This window comes from Myxine glutinosa, chromosome 12 (assembly GCF_964187855.1).
Source record: "Myxine glutinosa chromosome 12, kmMyxGlut1.1, whole genome shotgun sequence".
In the NCBI taxonomy this organism is placed as follows: Eukaryota; Metazoa; Chordata; class Myxini; order Myxiniformes; family Myxinidae; genus Myxine; species Myxine glutinosa.
The window spans coordinates 46,960,946-46,983,784 of NC_136272.1; the positions used below are offsets into that span (position 1 = coordinate 46,960,946).

Genomic DNA, 22,839 nt, shown 5'->3' on the forward strand with positions numbered 1-22,839 from the left:
GCAAAGTAACATCTAAACCGCGATCTGTAACAATTGGTGTCGGGAAGTGGGATTGGACCCGAAGCGCGCTTAACGCACTCAAAATTATAAAGTGCTGGAAATTTGTGTTGTTGTAAAGGAAAACCCGAATTTTGAAATCGCGCCATGGCTGGTCAAGGCGACGGGATGCCGGTGGGAGAGATAGACGGGGTAGAATCGACCCAGGACCTCGGGGAAATGTATGTGGAGGAAGGAGAGGAGGAGAACATTGGCGATGTGGTTGAGGGGGTATCGGGCGCACAAAATGGCGTCCTCGCGCACGTGGGTGTAGCGGCACCAAATTTTGCCACGCCCGCGACCGTAGCAGCGCCACCGGTGGATTTGAACCTTTTTATGATGCAAATGAAGGCCCTTATGGAAAAGAATAGTGAGCAAATGAGGGCTGATAGTGAGCGATTGGGTGAGCGATTGGAGGGCCAAATGGGGGTAATGGGGAACCGGTTGGATGCTCAGGGTGAGCGATTGGAGGGCCAAATAGGGGTAATGAGGGACGAAGTGAGGGGTACCGGTGAGGCGTTAGACAATGGGATAAAAGAGGTAAAGAATGGGTTAACGGGGTTAGAAAATAGGATGGAGGACAAATTGCGGGAAATAGGGGAACAATCTGCAAGGGAAATCAAACGAATGGGGAACCAGATAGAGGAGGTGCAAATCGGGGTAGAAACCAAATTGGATGCTCAGAGGGATGAATTGGGACAGATGAGGGCGGCATCTACAAAAGAAAGGGAGGAGATGAAAGAGGAGATACGACGAGGTGTGAGTGAGGAGGTTTCGGGGCTACGCGAGGAGGTAAAGCGAGGTGAGAAGCGTATGGAGAAAGAGGTGAGAAATAATACGGCGAAGTTACAAGGGGGAATAGAAGATCTGACGGAGGAGGTGGAACAGCTGACAGAGGGACAGACGGAGTTAGTGGAGCAGGTTCAAAAGAACACTGCGGTACTAGGAGGGTTAAAGGCGACACAAAAAGAAATTAAAAACGAATTAATAGCGACACAGAGGCAATGTCAGATGGTACGTGAGGAACTGACAATGAGGGTGGACGAGGTGACAGAGATAATGGAGACAAAGGACCGGCAGGTGAGGATGCACATAGAGACGGTCATGGTAGCCTTAGAGGACGAACTTGAGGAGACGCACCGAGAAATAAAAGAGGTTAAACAAAAATTAGAGGAAGTGGAAGAAGAGGTGAGTGAAATTAAGAAGAGACGGACAGAAACTAAGAGAGAAATCCAGGAGGAGGTAATGGAATTGGTACAAGGTCGGTGCTCAACTCATAATGTGCTGCTCACTAACCAAATAAAGAGTTTGCAGGTGGCAAAGGAGGTGCGGAGACGAGGTGCCAAGGTGAGTGACGATATAATCGGAAATGTACATGATGTGAGGAAAGCTTCAGTCGGCTTGGGGATTGGTTTGGATCCGGGTGTTCGTGAGAGGCCGTTGGTGAAGTGTGTGACAGGTCAGGTGTGCGAAAAAAGAGGTGTGCGAGAATGTCCGACCATGGGGTGTGTGAGGAAAAAGTGCACGCCGAGGAGTGAGTGTGCCGTCAAGAGTGAGTTGGTCGTAGCGCGTGTGCGAGGGGGTACATGGAAGCGCGGTGTGGTAAGTGTTACGGAGGAAGAGTGTGCGCAAGAGTGTGTGCGAGAAAGGTGTGTAACGGACAGGTGCATGGGGAAAGAGTGCGCTGTCGAGAGTAAGGGTGAGTGCGCTGTCAAGAATGGAGGTGAAAGTAGTGAGAGTGACACGGAGCGTGAGTTGGTTATGACAGGTGAGCGAGGATGTACACCTGGCCTGGGAGGATGCACACCTGGAATGGTAGAGCGTGTGTGGGAATGCACACTTGAGTTGGTCGTGAGGCACGTGGTTGGGTGTGCGAGTAAGAGCACACCTGTGATTGTCACAGAGGAGGTGACCGAGGAAGGGGCGCGAAGAGGTGTGTTGGTGAGGTGTGCGAGTGACGAATGTGTAACAAGGTGTTCGGTGGTCAGGTGTGTGACCAAGTCTGGGAGCGGAATGAGTGTACCGAGGTGTGAAAGGAAAGGTACGAGGAGCATGGGAACAGCTGGAGGTATGAGCAAGAAAGGGGTAGCGTATGCGTGTAAGAATCCAGGTGAGGCATCGACGGTAACCGGGTTAGCGGTTAGAGCGACTTTTAGCCGAATCGGGCCCTCGGTGCGTGCCGGGCTTCGCGTGCCGCGAGAACCAGCGGGGATCCGAGCCGCGGCGGGTTCGAAAGGACCGCCGTACGCGATCCACGCTGTGCCTCGCTTGGAACGGCCGCGTCCGGGCTCCACGAGGCGGAGCGGGCAGCCCGATAGGAAGGGTCGTCATGGCGACCACTTTTTGTTGAGACGTGCCGGCAGGTCGAGATCGGGAAATTGGATGGCTCCGCGCCGAGGTGGTGCGTGGGATCTCGGCACGGGTAAGCCCCCGTCCCTGCACCGAGTGCCGGACGCATCCAGCCGCCGGCACCAAAGAACCCGCGTTCATTGCTCGGCTGTACGAAGCCGAGCTTTAGAAGGGAATTGGCGCACCGAGAGGACCTAATAAGTAGACGGGTGATGAGGCTAGTGTTTTGGCCCCGAAATTAGAAAAAGGCAAAATTTGATGATTGGTACGGTGATTAGCAGTAAATGACAAATTTTTGATTTGTTGAATTTGGACGAGCGAAATTGATAGTAGGACCTCCCCGATGTGGTGGGATGGCAAATCCACCATCCCTCACAGGGTGGGGCAAATGCGCTATAGATTATGGGGTTGATGGCAGTGAAAACTAGCCCGGGTGGGTTAGGATATATTGTGTGTAGGGACCTAGAAGATGACATTAGGTAACGTTAAGATTAGTTAGTGACTGATACCTGTAGTGGGGACGCAGGTAGATTAGCGTGGATGATAATGACGTGGGAGCGCAATAGTTTAAAGGGACGACTGGGAAGCGCAAGTTTCAGAGGGGAGTAGTTAGATGAGATGATGCCGTGTGTTTGAGAATTGAACAGGTGTGATTGCACAGGTGTGCAACTGAACAGGTGTATGGAGCAGTGTATGAGTGAGTGATGGTGATGTGTATTGTGATGACCAAATGGTCCAGGAAGAAAGGAGGGTGCAGGTGGCACCAGGTGTGAGGGCACAGGTGTGCAACAGCAGGTATGGAGAATGGTAGTGTGGAATAAATGGAGTATTGGAATGGATGGTCGTGGAGTGAGTATGGTGGAAATTGTGGAGTGGAGTGGATGGTGCGAAGGTGTGAATGGGGGAAGAGTGGACCCCTTTCACGAGTACCCGGGGCGGGTAGTGTAAGTGTTAGGTAGAGGGTATAGGTAAATTGTGGTTGGATATTGGCATCTGTGGTGCGGGTGAAAGAATGGTCTTTGGATGGGTGCATTAGTGTTGTGGAAATGGCTGGGCGTGTAGCCTGTTAGTGTGTGTAGTTGGTTTGGGCACTCCACCACTGTGAGGATGTCGGCCAGGTGAGGCCGCAGGTGGGCTCTGGGAGCCGGTAGTAGTTGTTGTGGATGGGGCCCGAGGATCCGGAGGACGGACCCGGGTAGCCCAGTGCCAGAGGGCACCAAGGGGTGACAGAGCCAGGAGGGGCTGTCCCCAGTTAGTTAGGTTAGGGTGAGGAGCTAGGTAAGCTCGGGTGGAAACTGCAGTGGTGGAGGTGTGCAGGTGGGTAGACCTGCTGGGAGAGCTACACGTCGCAGCCCAGAAATTGTGCGAGGGCACCGGGAGATGAATCGGGGGAGTGAGACCCCAAATTGAGAAGCACCACAATTTGGTCAATGGGAATTGGTTTTTAGAACCCATAGTGTAAGTTGGCCAATGGATTGGCGGGGAAAGACCCCGGGTAGTGTAAAGTGTGTTAATGTCATTTAGAAAGTAGTTAGGATGAAGTCTCCTCGCACCATCTGCATCCACTCACCTGAGGTGACAGGTACTCCACACCATGCCATGTTTTGATTATTTTTTATGATGCAAATGTTTGGATTGTGAGACGCATCATGACGTGGGTGTGACATTGTGCTTTGATGTTCCATCTCTTCCTCCTTATGAGGATTGATGACGAATTGGGTGATGGCAAATTTTGGATAGTGGGATTGTGGAGACGAATTTGGTAGGGGAAATAAGGGGAAGACGTGACAGTAGTGACGAATTTGTAAATGGGTAGATTTTGTAAATATGGGGTAAGGGCAAGGGTAGTGTAGGTGACAGGGGGGTGACGTACGGTAGGGACGAGCTTTCTCACTTCGCCCTCCGTACGCATTTTGCCTTGCATTGCCTTATTGATGTGTACCCTTGTGACCTTACCCCTCGCTCATTTGTCTTTCCCCTTTTGTCTCCCACATGACCTGGGCGCCGAGGGGAGCGTGCGTGGGTCGGCCATTGTGCGCCCGAAATTCCCAGAACCAGCTGTCTGCATCGATGCACCACATTATGGACCACAGGTCTGTGGCCGAGCACCACTTATGGATCCCATGGGTTGGGGCATGGCCCCTCTGCTGGAACCGGCCATGAGGGCCCGAAATCTTGCTGGCGGACCTTGGCCACAGGGCACCGATGCCACACAGGTGAAGCACACGTAGTCGGCCCTGTGGGCCATAAATAAAGAAAATAAAAAGGACACATTGGGCACACTTTATTGCAAATAGGCCGCCAGTAAGAAAATGAAAGAATGACAACATCTGGAAGAACAAATAATGAGAACCAGCAGAGGGAGCCGAAGAGCAAGAGATCACCTGCAGGGTTAGGGCTTGTTTGGTTATTTTTTATTGTTGAACATTCTTGAACAATGGTGACTGCACCGATTGGTGCTTGGGTGCGTTTTTGGGTGCTTTCATGGTGCGTCGATGCAGAGCAGACTGTCTCCCCCCCAGAAAGAACAATCACAGGTCCTGGGTTAGTTTTGTAAATAAACAGCGTCATTGTAAATAATGCTTCCCACCGTCAGTGTATAGTTTGAAGACCATTCCGCAATTCGGTTAACTGTGGGCGTAAGTCTGTTAGGCAGGGTGCAATGGAGCAGCGGGACACATTTATTTATGTTTTAAAACTGTCGCACTCAGGGTCAGGTTAAAAGTAGAGGGAACTACACCTACGTGTCACACTAAATAAAAGTTGTAGGCCCGGGACGTGCCTAAGAGGAGGAGGGTGCAGTGTTGCGGAGATGAGGACTGTATTTTTTTGATTGTGTGCTGTATTATTATTATTATTGTTTATTCTGCGCCCCCCTACCTCTGGAGCTGTGTAAAGGTGAAAGGGCATCCCATAATTAGTCCACAAGCATACACGTCAGCCAAATAATAGAATACCCCTGTTTGATAGTTATATCTTATTCTGTGTTTTAGAGTAAGGCTGTGTCTCCCATTAATTGAAGTACTCCATTGTGTTACGTGGTCCCCTCGGTGACTACCTGGTCTCGGTGACCCCCGGACCGTGAGAGGAACTTCGCCAGAAAGTAGTAGTATATATGCGCTTTCGCAACACAATCCCTATGAATTCCACCCAAGAGAAAACTGATGTTCAATGATATATTTCAAGGGTAATGATACCAAACAATGTCAATGATACAATCAAGGGTATATTCCCCGAGCAATCCACCATCCACAATTCACACTCAACAATCAATCAATCCCCTAGAGGTTTAAGATGGCCATCTTATATATGTGTGTCCCCTTTGGTACTCACGACCCCCTTTTGGTCTCTGCCCCTCACAATGTCTCTGGGCCCCTCCTGACCAAGATGATGGTCGGCGTCGCCGCACTCGGGCGGTTGAACGAACCCCGGGTGGACGTGTTTCCACCGGGCAGGTATCGTACCAGGCACCACGGCTGCAGCCCCTCGTGGCCACGCGAAGCGGGTACGGTAAAGCAAGCAAAAAGCCCCACGCCGCTTGCAACGCGTGTTAGGCCCCAACGTGCGACCCGTACGCGTCTTTTTAGACGGTGCCAGACGCGGGGTCGGTGCACGGCCCCACGTCAACTTGACGTCTCCACCGGGTAGGTACACGTCCCGGTAACTCCTCTCGCCAGACGGGCTTCGGAACGCCGCTTTTCCACGCGGCGCAAGGTCGATCCCACCTTTCGTCCGAGCGGGGCGAGGAAGAAGAATCCTCGTCGCTTTTCTTCCTCGTGTCTTTTCCTCTTCCGTTTCCGGCCTCTTTTTCAGAAGGGCTCCTGACCCTCCAACCACAACAACCCTTCATCTACTACACATTGATAAGCAAAGACCTGAATGGTAATTCACATACATTCACATAAATATGTAACAATTGCACCAGTGAAAGAGAATAGATCCCCTTTCATTCCCATCCCCAAAATCTCCATTTCCTTTTACATCCCCTCTCGTGATTGCCAACCCTCGATTGCCAATTACCTCCCCTCCAATAACCGCCATTGACCACGAGGCAGGGTCGGAGAAGAAAGGCGTGTCTCCACCTCGTCATAGAGGGGAAGAGGGGCGTGCCCGCCCGTCGTCATCAAGGGCAGAGCGAGAGGGTCGCGTGACCAACCAGGGCCGAGGTGAGCACCCCGATGGGCGTGTCAGGAAGGCCGGCGGCTTGATCGCTGGAGGCGCTATAAAAGGCGCGCACGCAAGAAGCAAGAGAGTGAGTCGTGAGTTGGTCGTCAGAGGAGGGTCAGGGGTTGCGTTGGTTGCGGTGGTAAGAAGTCGGTGGTGAGAAGTGGTGGCGTCGAGTGGTCAGTGGTTGCGTTGGTTGACGTTGAGTTGTCGATGGTGAGGAGACACCAGGGCCAAGAGAGGGAAGGTTCCAAGTCAATTACCAGCAGTTGCGCCAGAAACGGCAGACGCGCCCTGAGGTGAGCCAGAGAAGCAGCTTTGGCTCCACAAGCAGCGTTGACTCCACCAGGCAGCTTCAACCCGTTACCCCGCGGGGACCAGATAGCGGTGGCATCGGTGGCCGTCGAGGTCCAGCCGACGTCCCGTGCGGGATCAAGCCCGAACCATCTGCCCCAGCTGAACCTTCCCATTCCTCCTTCCAGCATTCATTCCTTTCCTCCACCCTTCTTGTGTACGTGAGTTTGTTCTGTGTGTCTTGTCCCTGGGTTAATTAAGTCTGTATAAGCTAATAATTGCACTGTGTCTCTGATTCTTCTGTATATTATTTTATTATCTTTCCTTCTCCTTGGTTACTTTGAGCATGTAAATAGTAGGAATAAATTTAGTAGTATTTCCAACCTTTTTGTCTTCTTCTTCTTCTTCTTCACATCCGTGTCGCCTTTGTCTTTTCCCTATTGAATAGCTGCGGTGCGATCCGGCCAACGTTTGGGTGGAATCGGGTTCTAATCGGGGAATAACTGTTCGGTCGCGGAGCCTTCGCTCGGCAAAGTAACATCTAAACCGCGATCAGTAACAATATATTGTTGCGAATATGGAATTTGGCCTCCATATCCGCTTGTAAATATTCCCCTATTTTCTCCAATACTCCCCAACTTTCCCCGATCCCCCATTCCCTAGTCCCATTGCATGTAAATAACAATCAGTAGAGCCGACCTTCCCCTTATTCCCCCATTAAATGTCGTGCCCAGGTCCACCGCACCACACGTAGACAACTTTCGGACATCTTCCTAGTTATTCTTAATCTATGTCAGTTAAGGCCTCGTTTCCATTAATTATGACTCTTCGTTGCACCAGAATGTGATTATATGGCACCAGTAGTGAGTTTAGGACCTTCCCATACCTCCTCCCATCTTCTTCCCCAAACAACAACAATAACAACAACTACAACAACAATTACAACAACAACAGAGGGGATGGCGGCGGAGCGGGGGAGGATGCGTCCTCACACCGGCTCGATTAGCTCCAGACCATGCGCTCCACGGGGTTACCCCGAAGGGGCTGGCTGTCAGCTCCTCGTCGGGGGCGGAGCCAGTAACCCCCCCCGCACGCACCCAATGAGAAGCAACGTGCCGATTCCACGAGGCGGAGCTAACGAGCCGAGGGCGTGTCACTCCCCGCCGGATATACGCAGCCGCTTGCCGGACGTGACGTCAGATGCGCCCCCAGCTTGAGACGACAAGACGCCACCTCGAGCGCTGAGAGACCTCCTGCATCTTTTGGGCCGCGCCATCCTGTCCCTGAGCACAAGGTGCACCTTGTGCTGGCCATCACGAATACCCGCTTTCCTAGCCATCAATCCCCGTGTGAGTCAGTTTTTGTCCTGTTTCTCTGTGGTCTGTCGGGAATAATATAAGGTTGTGTCTAAGTGCCTGTCTTCCTATGATGTACCTCTTGTAGTTGTAATCTAACCTTCCGCCTTAATATAACCTCCTCCGGAGGTCTTGAGAACTGAACCCCTGGTGTCGTATTGTGTCATTATAACCCAGCCGGGTGTCTTCTCTTTCCTATTGAGCCAGCGTAGCGCGGCTTTGTCGACGTTCGAGTACAATCGGGTAATTTGTGAATTTGTGCGGACACGACGGCCATTCCGCTCGGCCCACCTTAACATCAAAGTCGTGTCTGTAACAATTGGTAGTCAGGAGATGGGATTCGAACCTGGGACTAAATTTATTTAGCCCAAATTTTGGAACACCAATTGTACTATTAGAGTAACAATTGGTGTCGAGGAGTGGAATTCGAACCCGGGACTAAATTTATTAGGCCCAAATTTTGGGAGGGAAAATCGATTCGGAGCGCGTACTGCGCTCGACGAAATTATAACGAAAAAAAAAAAATTGGATTTGTTTTACGAAACTCGAATTTTGCAAGTCGCGCTATGGCGGATCAAGACAGCTGGGGTCCGGTAAAGGAGAGTGAGGTAGGGTCGATCCAGGACCAAAATGAGGGACAGGAGGAGAGCGAAGCAGTGAGGGCGGCAGGTTCGCAAAATAGCGCCGTCACGCACGAAGAAGCGGGCGCACAAAATGGCGCCTCGCTGGTCACCGTGCCCGCGACCGAAGTAGCGCCGCTGGGAAGATTGGAACTTTTTTTTATACAAATGACGGCCCTTATGGAAAAGAATAGTGAGCGATTGGAAAACCAAATGGGGGTAATGGGGAACCGGATGGATGCTCAGAGTGAGCAATTGGGGGTAATGAGGGACGAAGCGAGGGCTCGGAGTGAGCAATTGGGAGTAATGAGGGACGAAGCGAGGGCTCGGAGTGAGCAATTGGGAGTAATGAGGGACGAAGCGAGGGGTACTGGTGAGAAGGTAGACAAAAATTTTGAGGGGTTAGACAATGGGATAAAAGAGGTGAGAAATGGGTTAATGGGGGTAGAAAACAGAATGGCCGCTCAAGAGAATCAAATGGAAGGAGTGAAAAATGGGTTAGAGGGGTTAGAAAACAGTATGGAAGGCAAATTGAGGGACATGAGGGACCAAGCGGAAAGGGAAGTTAAACAAATGGAGCAGCAGATAGAGGGGGTCAGAATGGGGGTAGAGACCAAACTGGATGCTCACAGGGAGGAAATGGAGCAGATGAGGGTGGCATCTGGGCAGGAGATGCAAGTGATGGGAGAGGAGATCAGAAGAGGAGTGAGTGAGGAGGTCGGAGGAGTGCGCGAGGAGGTGAGGCACTGTAAGGAGCGCATGGAGAAAGAGGTGAGAAAGGGGACTGTAAAATTGCAAGGTGGTATAGAGGAGTTGACGCTGGGAGTAGAACAACTGACAGTGGGACAAAAGGAGTTGGGGGACCAGGTAAAGAAGAACACAGCGGTAATAGAGGGTTTAAAATCGACACAGAAGGAGATGAAAAAGGACGTAGGGGTAATTAAAAAAGAGTGTCAGACGGTACATGAGGACCTGACGAGGAAAATGGACAAGGTGGTAGAGGTAATGGAGGTTAAAGAGCGGGAGGTGCGGGAGCACATAGAAAAAAATAAAGTGGAGTTAGAGGAAGAACTTAAAGGGGCGCACGAAGAGATGAAGGAGATGAAGCAAAAATTAGAAGAAGTGGAAGAAGGGGTGAGCGAAATTAAAAAGCGACGGAGAGAGGATAAGAAAGAGATAAAAGAGGAGATAAAAGAATTGGTCCAAAGTCTGTGTTTGGATCGTGATGATGTGCTCATTAACCGGATGAGGGATTCGCAGGTGATGGAGGAGAAGCGAAGAGGAAGAGGACCCGGTGTAAGTGGTGACCAATATGGTCGTGCGTATGATGCGCCAGGGGATTTAATAAGCTTGGGGGTCGAGATAGACCCGGGTGTTCGTGAGAGGCCGTTGGTGAAGTGTGCGACTGGTCTGGTGTGCGAAAGAGGAGGTGTGCAAGAAAGTCCGACTCTGGGGTGTGTGAGGAAAAAGTGTGTACCAAGGAGTGAGTGTGCTGGCGAGAGTGAGTCGGTCGTAGCGTGTGTGCGAGGGAGCACATGGAAGCGCGGTGTGGTGAGTGTTACAGAGGGTGTGACGGGAGAGTGTGTGCAGGAGTGTGCGCGAGAAAGGTGTGTGACGGACAGGTGCATGGGGAAAGAGTGCGCTGTCAAAGGCAAGGAAGAATGCACGCCTGTGGTGAGTGTTGCAGAGGGTGTGACGGGAGAGTGTGCGCAAGAGTGTGCGCGAGAAAGGTGTGTGACGGACAGGTGCATGAGGGAAGAGTGCGCTGTCAGAAGTAAGGAAGAGTGTCCACCTGTGGTGAGTGTTACAGAGGGTGTAACTGGAGAGTGTGCGCGAGAAAGGTGTGTGACGAACAGGTGCATGGGGAAAGAGTGCGCTGTCAAGAGTAAGGGTGAGTGCGTTGTCAAGAGTGGTGGTGAGAGTATTGAGAGTGACAAGGAGAGTGAGTTAGTTGTGACAGGTGAGCGAGGATGTACACCTGGGATGGAAGGATGCACACCTGGAATGGTAGAGCGTGAGTGGGAATGCACGCTGGAGTTGGTGGTGAGGCACGTGATTGGGTGTGCGAATGAGAGCACACCTGTGATTGTCACAGAGGAGGTGACCGCGGAGGGGGCGCGAAGCGGTGTATTGGTGAGGTGTGCGAGCAACGAATGTGTGCCAAAGTGTTCGGTGGTCAGGTGTGTGACCAAGGCTGTGAGTGGAATGGGTGTACCTGGGTGTGTAAGGAAGGGTACGAGGAGCATGGGCACAGCTGGATGTGTGAGAAAGGAGCGGGCTTCGGGGTGTAAGCATGCAGGTGAAGCATCGACGTTAGACGGGGTAGAGTTTAGAACGACTTATAGCCGAATCGGGCCCTCGGTGCGTGCCGGGCCTCGCTTTGAACGGCCGCGTCCGTGCTCCACTAGGCGGAGCGGGCGGCTGGATAGGAAGGGTCGTCATGGCGACCACGTTTTGTTGAGACGTGCCGGCAGGTCGAGATCGGGACATTGGATGGCTCCACGCCGAGGTGATGCGTGGGATCTCGGCCCGGGTAAGCCCCCGTCCCTGCCCCGAATGCCGGACGCATCCAGCCGCTGGCACAAAACAACCAGCATCCATTGCTTGGCTTTACGAAGCCGGGCTTTGGACAGGGATTGGCGCACCGAGAGGTATTAGTGAGTCGACTGGGTGATGAGGTTAGTGTTTTGGACCCAAAATTAGAGAAAAACAAAATTTGATGATTGGCAAGGGATTGGCAGTAGTGATTGGCAGATGATGGGCAGTGATTGGCAAATTTTTGATTTGTTGAAATTTGATGTGCAAAATTGGTAGTGAGAGACCCCCGATGTGGTGGGATGGCATCCCTGCCACCCTTCCCATGAGGGGGGCAAAGGAGCAATAGCTTATGGGGTGTATGGCAGTGAAAACTAGCCCGGGTGGGTTAGGATATTGTGTGTAGGGATCTAGAGAAGATGACCTTAGGTAACGTTAAGGTTAGTTAGTGACTGATACCTGTAGTGGGGACGCAGGTAGATTAGTGTGGATTATAATGACGAGGGAGCGCAATAGTTTAGAGGGACGACTGGGAAGCGCAAGTTTCAGAAGGGAGTAGTTAGCTGAGATGATGCCGTGTTTGTGAGAATTGAACAGGTGTGATTGCACAGGTGTGCAACTGGACAGGTGTGTGGAGCAGGGTATGAGTAGTGAGTGTGTGGATCAGCGCGAATGCGCTTGGGGAGAGAAGGGTGCAGGTGGCACCAGGTGTGAGAGCACAGGTGTGCAGGTACAGGTGTGTGGAGAGAGTTGGAGTGAGTGGTACGGAGTGGTGTGCATGGTGCGAAGGTGTGGATGGGGGAAGAGTGGACCCCTTTCACGAGCACCCGGGGCGGGTAGTGTAAGTGTTAGGTAGAGGGTGCAGGTAAATTGTGGTTGGATATTGGCATTTGTGGTGCGGTTGCAGAATGGTGTTGTGAATGGGTGCATTAGTGTTGTGGAAATGGCTGGGCGTGTAGCCTGTTAGTGTGTGTAGTTGGTTGGGCACTCCACCACTGTGAGGATGTCGGCCAGGTGAGGCCGCAGGTGGGCTCTGGGAGCCGGTAGTTGTGAGTGGGTGCCTGAGGATCCCGGGTGTGGATCGGGCAGCCCAGTGCCAGAGAGGGCACGGAGTGGGGAGAGAGCCAGAGGGCCTTCCCCAGGTAGTTAGGTTAGGGTGAGGAGCAGGTAAGCTCGGAGGCAACTGCAGTGGTGGAGGTGTGCAGGTGGGTAGACCCACTGGGAGAGGTACACGCCGCAGCCCAGAAATTGTGCGAGGGCACCGGGAGATGAATCAGGGGAGTGAGACCCCAAATTGAAGAGCACCACAGTTTGGCCAATGGGAATTGGTTTTTAGAACCCATAGTGTAAGAGGGCCAATGGGTTGGCCGGAGAAAGCCCCCGGGTAGTGTAAAGTTGTTAAAGTCATTTAGGAGATAGTTAGGATTGATGAACCTGTCGCACCATACGCAGCCACTTACCTGTGGTGATGATGATGACTCCACACCTGTGTTTTCTTTGTTTTGTGCAGGAAATGAGATTGCTGTGAGGATTTGTGAGACGCATCACGACGTGGATGAGACATTGGGGTGATTCCATCTCTCCCTCCCTAGGAGGGACTGATGATGAATTGGTAATGGCAAATTATGATGTTGAGTTGGAGATGGCAAATTTTGATGAGAGTTGAAAATGGCAAATTTGATTGGTTAGGAGGGAGAGAAGACGAATTTGGTTTATGGGAGGAACGGGGAAGACAGTAGGGATGTTTGTTGATTTGTAAAGTAGATGTTTATGGGTAGTGTTGTGTTTTGTGGATACAGTAAGGGGTAAGGGAGGGGCCATGTAGGTTACCTGGTGGGGGGGGGGCGTACGATAGGAACGTACCTGTCTCACCTGGTTCCCATGTGCCCCCAGTGTGCATTACCTTATATTGCGTGCACTTTTGCGCCCTTACCACCTTACTCACTTGTTTCTTCTTTTGTCTCCCACCTCCGAGGATCTGGCTTTGGGGTAGAGAGAGAGGAGAGAGAGGTGCTGGCTACGCAGTTGTGGGCCTGCACTTTCGCTGTTGGCTGCCTGGATCGATACACCATATGGACCGCAATGTTTGTGGCCACCCACAATGGACCGCAGCTCTTTTGCGGCCAAGCACCACCCGTGGAAGGACCTATGGGTCAACGTGGCACCTATGCCATACAGGTGAACCACTAATAGTTAACACCACCAAGTGCACCATAAGAAGAGCAAGAGACACCTGCAGGGTTAGGGGTTGTCGAATTTATTTTTATTCCAATGAACAATGGTGACTGCACCGATTGGTGGTGGGGTGGTGCTGTTGATGCTCGGGAAGGGTGCTCTGCACGTTATTAAAGGCCGTCGGCCACAGAGCACTCGTGGGTTGGTGTATCGATGTTGGCAAGCACGCTCTCTCTATGCATAACATCTGCATGTGTTCCTCCAAAAACAGGTCCTGGATCGTAGTGTAAATAGCAGCGTAGTCTTGTAAATAATGCTCCCTACCGGCTGTATGTTTAGTTTGAGAATTCTTTCCGGATTCGGTTATCCTGTGGGTGTGTTTCTGTGAGGAGAAGGGTGCAACGTCGCAGGGGGACATATTTACTCATTTGTGAATATCTGTAAAACTGTCGCACTCAGGGTAGAGTTAATAGTAGAGGGAACTACATTGCGTGCCACACTAAAGTAGGTAAAAATTTATCGGGTCGGGACGCCCCGAGGGTAGAGAAGGGTGCAATGTTGCGAATATGGAATTTGGCCTCCATATCCGCTTGTAAATATTCCCCTATTTTCTCCAATACTCCCCAACTTTCCCCGATCCCCCATTCCCTAGTCCCATTGCATGTAAATAACAATCAGTAGAGCCGACCTTCCCCTTATTCCCCCATTAAATGTCGTGCCCAGGTCCACCGCACCACACGTAGACAACTTTCGGACATCTTCCTAGTTATTCTTAATCTATGTCAGTTAAGGCCTCGTTTCCATTAATTATGACTCTTCGTTGCACCAGAATGTGATTATATGGCACCAGTAGTGAGTTTAGGACCTTCCCATACCTCCTCCCATCTTCTTCCCCAAACAACAACAATAACAACAACTACAACAACAATTACAACAACAACAGAGGGGATGGCGGCGGAGCGGGGGAGGATGCGTCCTCACACCGGCTCGATTAGCTCCAGACCATGCGCTCCACGGGGTTACCCCGAAGGGGCTGGCTGTCAGCTCCTCGTCGGGGGCGGAGCCAGTAACCCCCCCCGCACGCACCCAATGAGAAGCAACGTGCCGATTCCACGAGGCGGAGCTAACGAGCCGAGGGCGTGTCACTCCCCGCCGGATATACGCAGCCGCTTGCCGGACGTGACGTCAGATGCGCCCCCAGCTTGAGACGACAAGACGCCACCTCGAGCGCTGAGAGACCTCCTGCATCTTTTGGGCCGCGCCATCCTGTCCCTGAGCACAAGGTGCACCTTGTGCTGGCCATCACGAATACCCGCTTTCCTAGCCATCAATCCCCGTGTGAGTCAGTTTTTGTCCTGTTTCTCTGTGGTCTGTCGGGAATAATATAAGGTTGTGTCTAAGTGCCTGTCTTCCTATGATGTACCTCTTGTAGTTGTAATCTAACCTTCCGCCTTAATATAACCTCCTCCGGAGGTCTTGAGAACTGAACCCCTGGTGTCGTATTGTGTCATTATAACCCAGCCGGGTGTCTTCTCTTTCCTATTGAGCCAGCGTAGCGCGGCTTTGTCGACGTTCGAGTACAATCGGGTAATTTGTGAATTTGTGCGGACACGACGGCCATTCCGCTCGGCCCACCTTAACATCAAAGTCGTGTCTGTAACAATATATATATATATTGTAACGGTTTTGAGAAGTGTAACGAATTTGAGAAGTGTAACGGTTTTTGAGAAGTGTAACAATTTTGGAGGAAGTGTAACGAATGTGAAAAGTATGGTTTTGTTGTGTGTAACACCCTCGTAATGTAAATAATGGTCGCAGCCGTACTCCTAGTTAATTCCATGAAACTTACACACAGGCCACGATATATCTTTTTAAATAGTTTATTTCCTTATTCCATGTAGGCTAAATATGTGTTTCCCACTAGATTGACTCTGCATTGTATCAAACGAAATAAGCGTAGGCCCTTTCAATTTCCCCAATCATCTCCGCTCTCCAAAGTTCCTTTCAAAAGCGGTGCGAGTGGTGTTCAATCCCGCAAGCCGCCATTGCCCATGTGCTAATCTCGGAGAAGAGGGGGGTAGGAGCCGCCAACTCACAGGCGTGGCACGTCGTCATGATCAAAGGAGGAATCGGACAGCCCTAACAGCCAACCAGCACCGCGGTTAGCGACCCGGTAGGCGTGCCCTCGCAGCCGGCGGCTTGATTCCGCCCCGAGTAATAAAAGCGACTGGAAGGGACTGCTTCGAGAGATGAGCGAAGAGGTGACATGCGAGAGGAGCTGTGAGCTGAGCTGTGAGCGGTGAGATGAGAGACGCTCCAAACCAAAAAGGAGAGATACTTGGGGAGGAAACAAGGTTTGAAGAGACGCGCTGAGAGGAGGGAGACGGCTCCACCAGGAGAGGAACAGGTGTGACCGAGCCAGCGCGTGACGTCTACAGCATCGGCAGCGGATACGCGACCGAGGGTTTTCCCGCCAAAAAACGCGAAGAATTGGGAGCTGCTACCTCCAGCCCTGCCGGTTGCAGGGACCTGACCCTGCCTCCCTCTCCAGCAACCCACCTCCGCCATCCCTGCCTGCAATTTCCCCCGTGTAAGTGTGAACGTCGTCTGTCTTGAATGTTGTCCTGGGGTTAAGTAAATTGAATAGTACTAGGGCATGCCCGTACTATATCTATATCTAAAATTATATCCCCCCCCCTCTATTTACATGAAATGGTTTGGTCCAAAGCGAACGGCTTGCGAGTACGGTGACAATCCCCCCCCTCTATTTACATGAAATGGTTTGGTCCATTCGCAAAGCCAAAGCGAACGGCAGTTACGAATCGCAGTTACGATGAATCGCAAAGTAGTTTTAATTAGTTTTAAAACATAGTTTAACGCCAACATAGTTTGCCAACGTGAAATAAATGAATACGCTCTCAAATGTGCCGTCCGAGGCAGAGTCTGTTCGCCACGTTCGGCACACGTGATAACTCGCTGCTCTCTGATTGGTTGAATCGTTTTTTGGACATAGCTCGGTAACTACTTGTCCGATTAATATGAAACCTTGAAAAGGCACATCCTCGGGTCCCCAGCAATATACCTGGCAAGTTTCAAGTATATCGGACCGGTAGTTGTCGAGAAACAGCGGTCGCATACACACACACACACACACACACACACACAGACAGAGATTAGTGGAATTATAGATAGATAAGTTAACGATTCCCTGTGTGACTGCTTCTTCCATCCATTGCTTGTGTGTGTATAATAAATCTGTTCTTCCTCCGTACTCTGTCTTTTTCTTTTTTCCTTCTCTTTCGGTCGCTTTAGAGGTTTCCCGATTGAATATCTGTGGTGCGATCTGGTCAACGTCGGGTGGAATCGGGCCAATTGGGGATCCTGTAACGGTCGCGGTTGGACCATCCGCTCGGCCCATCATAACATCTAAACCGCGATCCGTAACAATTGGTGTCTGGGAGTGGGATACGAGGCCCGAACCAAAATTTTTTTTGAAATGTGTAGGAAAAAAAAAAATTGGTCAAAATTACGAGCTGCCGAAATTGCGTTGTTTTATAAAACCCGAATTTTGAGATCGCGCCATGGACAATCAAGGCGATCGGATGTCGGTGGGGGAGATAGACGGGTTAGGGGTAACCCAGGATCAGAGGGGAGAAATGGAGGAGAGAAATAAGGAGGCGGTTGAGGGAGTATCAGACGCACAAAATGGCGGCCTCGCGCACGTGGTTACAGCGGCACCGAATAGAGCCGCGCCCTTTGTACCAACGGTGGAAGACGTGCAATCATTTATGGCTGAAATGGAGGCCCTTATGGCCGAGATGAGGGAGCAATTCAAAAATGACTTGGGAAACCAAATTGAAGCAATAACCAACAGAATGGGTGACCGCAGGCAAAAATGTGGGGAGACCATGGATCGCATGGTGGGCGAAAGGGTCCCACGGGTGCACGACGAGGTAAAGCGGGTCGAAAAGCGCTGGTTGAGCGAAGCGGAGGAAAGCAAGGGTACAATGACGGGGGTAGAAATCGCTACACGGGGTTTGGAAAAGCCGGCGACCGATGAGGTAGAGGGTGTTTTATTAAAGCCAGCGGTCGTCGAGGTGAGTAAAGAAAAAGCGGAAGTCGGTATAGTTGAAATTGGAGAGACCGGGGACTTAAAGTTAAAAGAGCAACAATCGGAGGAAGGAATGGAAATTGCTCAAAGTCTAAATGCACATCCTGATGCCGTACTTGCTAATCCGTATAAAGATTTGCAGGTTTTGGTGCAGGGAGGAAGAAGAACCCCGAAGGTGAGACGTGCTGTGTTTTGTGCGGGTAGATTTTGCAAGAGGATGTTTGGCGACAAAAGAATTGTCGCGCGCTTGGGATCGAGGAAGCATCCGGGCGTTGGTGAAGGGTCCCGTGTGAGTGGAAATGGCACGCGTGTGGAAAAAAAGTGTGCGTCAAGGGGTTAGCGTGTTACGAAGCGCGAGTGTGATACCGAGTGCGAGCGAGAATGCACGTCGGGGTGTACGGAGTGTGACACGAATAGTGAGTTGGTGATGGCGCAGGTGCGAGAGGGCACATCGGAGCGCGAGTGTGAAACCGAGTGCGAGCGAGAATGCACGTCGGGGTGTACGAAGTGTGACACGGAGAGTAAGGTGGTGGTGGAACGTGTGCGAGGAAGCACACCTAAGTTGGTCATGGCGCGAGTGTGGGAGGGCCCATCTGAGCGCGTTAGTGGGTGGATGCCAGAGTGCATGCCCATGGTGAGTGTTACGGAGGACGTAACGGAGGAGAGGTGTGGACCGAGGTGTGCGCGAGAGGTGTGGTGTGTAACAGGGAGAGCGTTGGTGGAATGTACGGACGGCGTTGGAACGCCAGGTTTTGTGAGGGTAAAAGGGGTAGCGTATGCGTGTGAGCATGCAAGTGAAGCATCGACGGTAACCGGGTTAGCGGTTAGGGCGACGGATAACCGATGCGAGCACTCGGGGCGCGGTGTGCTTTGTTGGGTGCGAGGCCCGGCGCGGATCGATGCTGCGTCGCTTCTCTTCGAAGCGTCGTTGCCGATTCGGGCTTGGCCCCTCCCCGCACGGTCGAGTCCGGGCCTTGTCGGGCCAGGCGACCGGTCCGGTTCAAGGGCGAGTGGGAGGAAGCGGAACGGTGCCCCCTCGTGGGGACGGGGTTCCGACCGAGGGAGATTGAGCCATCGGGCCCGGGACCGCAAGGTGCCGCGCCGAGATGGTGCGTGGAATCTCGGCCCGACCAAACCACCTCCCTTGAACCGAAAGCCGGACGGATTCAACCTGCAGGCAACCAAACCACCCGAATTCATTGCTCGGCTTTACGAAGCCGAGTTTAATGATGTCATGGCGCACCGAGAGGCACTAGTGAGAAGACTGATGATGATAATAGTGATAGTGGTTTTGATCCGAAATTTAGAAAAGTGAATAGAATTGGCAGTAAATGACAAATTTTTGATTGGTTGGATTTAGGTGTGCGAAAATGATAGTAGGACCTCCCCGATGTGGTGGGATGGGCAATCCACCATCCCTCACGGCGAGGTGGGGCAAATGCGCTATAGCTTATGGGGTTGATGGCAGTGAAAACTAGCCCGGGTGGGTTAGGATATTGCGTGTAGGGATCTAGCGAAGATGACATTAGGTGACGTTAAGATTAGTTAGTGACAATGACACCTGTAGTGGGGACGCAGGTAGAGTAGAGTGGATGATAATGACGTGGGAGCGCAATAGTTTAAAGGGGCGACTGGGAAGCGCAAGTTTCAGAGGGGAGTAGTTAGCTGAGATGATGCCGTGTGTTTGAGAATTGAACAGGTGTGATTGCACAGGTGTGCAACTGAACAGGTGTATGGAGCAGTGTATGAGTGAGTGATGGTGATGTGTATTGTGATGACCAAATGGTCCAGGAAGAAAGGAGGGTGCAGGTGGCACCAGGTGTGAGGGCACAGGTGTGCAACAACAGGTATGGAGAATGGTAGTGTGGAATAAATGGAGTATTGGAATGGATGGTCGTGGAGTGAGTATGGTGGAAATTGTGGAGTGGAGTGGATGGTGCGAAGGTGTGAATGGGGGAAGAGTGGACCCCCATCAGGGATACCCGGGGCGGGTAGAGTAAGTGTTAGGTAGAGGGTACAGGTAAATTGTGGTTGGATATTGGCATCTGTGGTGCGGGTGAAAGAATGGTCTTTGGATGGGTGCATTAGTGTTGTGGAAATGGCTGGGCGTGTAGCCTGTTAGTGTGTGTAGTTGGTTTGGGCACTCCACCACTGTGAGGATGTCGGCCAGGTGAGGCCGCAGGTGGGCTCTGGGAGCCGGTAGTTGTGGATGGGGCCCGAGGATCCGGAGGACGGACCCGGGTAGCCCAGTGCCAGAGGGCACCAAGGGGTGACAGAGCCAGGAGGGGCCTTCCCAAATTAGATAGGTTAGGGTGAGGAGCTAGGTAAGCTCGGGTGGCAACTACAGTGGTGGAGGTGTGCAGGTGGGTAGACCTGCTGGGAGAGCTACACGTCACAGCCCAGAAATTGTGCAAGGGCACCGGGAGATGAATTGGGGGAGTGAGACCCCAAATTGATGAGCACCACAGTTTGGTCAATGGGAATTGGTTTTTAGAACCCATAGTGTAAGTTGGCCAATGGATTGGCAGGGAGAGACCCCGGGTAGTGTAAAGTGTGTTAAAGTCATTTAGAGGATAGTTAGGATTGGAGTCTCCTCGCACCATCTGCATCCACTCACCTGAGGTGACAGGTACTCCGCACCATGCCATGTTTAATTATTTTTCATTAATGCAAATGTTTTGGATTGTGAGACGCATCATGACGTGGGTGTGACATTGTGCGTAATTCCATCTCTCCCTCCTTATGAGGATTGATGATGAATTGGTGATGGCAAATTTTGAAGTAGAGGGATTGGAGACGAATTTGGTGTAGAAGGGAAGGATGGGGAAGACAAGACGTAGTGACGAATTTGTAAAGGTGTAAATTCTTGTAAATATGGGGTAAGGGCAAGGGTAGTGTAGGTGACAGGGGGGGGGGGGGGGGTGACGTACGGTAGGGACGAGTTTTTCTCACTTCGCTCTCCGAACGCACTTCACCCTGCATTGCCTTTATTGACGTGTACCCTTGTGACCTTACCCCTCGCTCATTTGTCTTCCCCCCTTTTGTCTCCCACTTGAGGACCTGTGCGCCATTGGGTGCCGAGGGGAGCGTGCGTGAGATGGCCATTGTGCGCACGAGATTCCCAGAACCAGCATGCATTGCGTTGATGTACCACTTTATGGACCGCTGTTCTGCGGCCAAGTACCACTTGATGGACCCCACGTTCTGGGGCAGGGCACCTCTGTTGGAGACCGGCCATAGTGGCCAGGGAATCTTGCTTGCGGACCTCGGTAAGGTGGCACCTATGCCAAACAGGTGGACCACCCTTAGTTGGCCCCTGAGGCCCTAAATAAAAAATGAACACAAGTTGTGCTTTTTTATTATTTCCAAGTAGGCCGCATGAAGCCAGAAGACGTCGGGAAGAACATCGGCCCAGCAGAGAAAGAGAAGACCACCACCAGTTGTTTTGTTGTGTTTATTATAAACCGTGGTGACTGTGCACCGAGTGGTGCTTTTGGTGCGTTGTGGTGCTTTTGGTGCTTTGTGGTGCTTTTGGGTGCTTTGGTGGTATTGGTACTGGTGCATCGATGCAATGCGTGCTGTCTCCTCCCTCCCAACAGGAATTTCTTTTTCTTGTTCCCTAAAAAGAAAAAAAAACACAGGTCCTGGGTTGCGTTGTAAATAAGAAATAACGTTACTGTAAATAATGCTCCCCACCATAAATGTCTAGTTTGAAAACAATTCCGTAATTCGGTTATCCTGTGGGCGCAAATCTGTTAGACAGGGTGCAATGCAGCAGGGGGACATATTTATTTGTGTTTTAAGATTGTCACACTCAGGGTCAGGTTAATTGTAGAGGGAATTACACCTACGTGTCACACTAAGTTAAAGTTTTGTAGGCCCGAGCACGGGCCTGAAGAAAGGAGGGTGCAGTGTAACGGTTTTGAGAAGTGTAACGAATTTGAGAAGTGTAACGGTTTTTGAGAAGTGTAACAATTTTGGAGGAAGTGTAACGAATGTGAAAAGTATGGTTTTGTTGTGTGTAACACCCTCGTAATGTAAATAATGGTCGCAGCCGTCCTCCTAGTTAATTCCATGAAACTTACACACAGGCCACGATATATCTTTTTAAATAGTTTATTTCCTTATTCCATGTAGGCTAAATATGTGTTTCCCACTAGATTGACTCTGCATTGTATCAAACGAAATAAGCGTAGGCCCTTTCAATTTCCCCAATCATCTCCGCTCTCCAAAGTTCCTTTCAAAAGCGGTGCGAGTGGTGTTCAATCCCGCAAGCCGCCATTGCCCATGTGCTAATCTCGGAGAAGAGGGGGGTAGGAGCCGCCAACTCACAGGCATGGCACGTCGTCATGATCAAAGGAGGAATCGGACAGCCCTAACAGCCAACCAGCACCGCGGTTAGCGACCCGGTAGGCGTGCCCTCGCAGCCGGCGGCTTGATTCCGCCCCGAGTAATAAAAGCGACTGGAAGGGACTGCTTCGAGAGATGAGCGAAGAGGTGACATGCGAGAGGAGCTGTGAGCTGAGCTGTGAGCGGTGAGATGAGAGACGCTCCAAACCAAAAAGGAGAGATACTTGGGGAGGAAACAAGGTTTGAAGAGACGCGCTGAGAGGAGGGAGACGGCTCCACCAGAAGGAGAGGAACAGGTGTGACCGAGCCAGCGCGTGACGTCTACAGCATCGGCAGCGGATACGCGACCGAGGGTTTTCCCGCCAAAAAACGCGAAGAATTGGGAGCTGCTACCTCGAGCCCTGCCGGTTGCAGGGACCTGACCCTGCCTCCCTCTCCAGCAACCCACCTCCGCCATCCCTGCCTGCAATTTCCCCCGTGTAAGTGTGAACGTCGTCTGTCTTGAATGTTGTCCTGGGGTTAAGTAAATTGAATAGTATAAGTTAACGATTCCCTGTGTGACTGCTTCTTCCATCCATTGCTTGTGTGTGTATAATAAATCTGTTCTTCCTCCGTACTCTGTCTTTTTCTTTTTTCCTTCCCTTTCGGTCGCTTTAGAGGTTTCCCGATTGAATATATATATATATATATATATATATACACACATACATATATAATGTTACGGTTTTGCCGAGACCCTCGTTCCCTTACCAAGGGGAGATTAAGCCCCTTGTTCTCCTTGGGTCGCCGCAACCGCGAGACTTGTCGCCACTTCCGGTCGGACCCAGGACAGGGTTTCGGGACAATTCTC

General features: G+C 51.5%; 1 protein-coding gene across 2 annotated transcripts in view; it reads right to left on the reverse strand.

The window, feature by feature from the left end:
• LOC137437850 (ferritin, higher subunit) overlaps positions 1-22,839 on the reverse strand; it is a 42,740-nt gene that overhangs the window by 19,461 nt on the left and 440 nt on the right. The gene's annotated exons all lie outside the window — the stretch shown is intronic.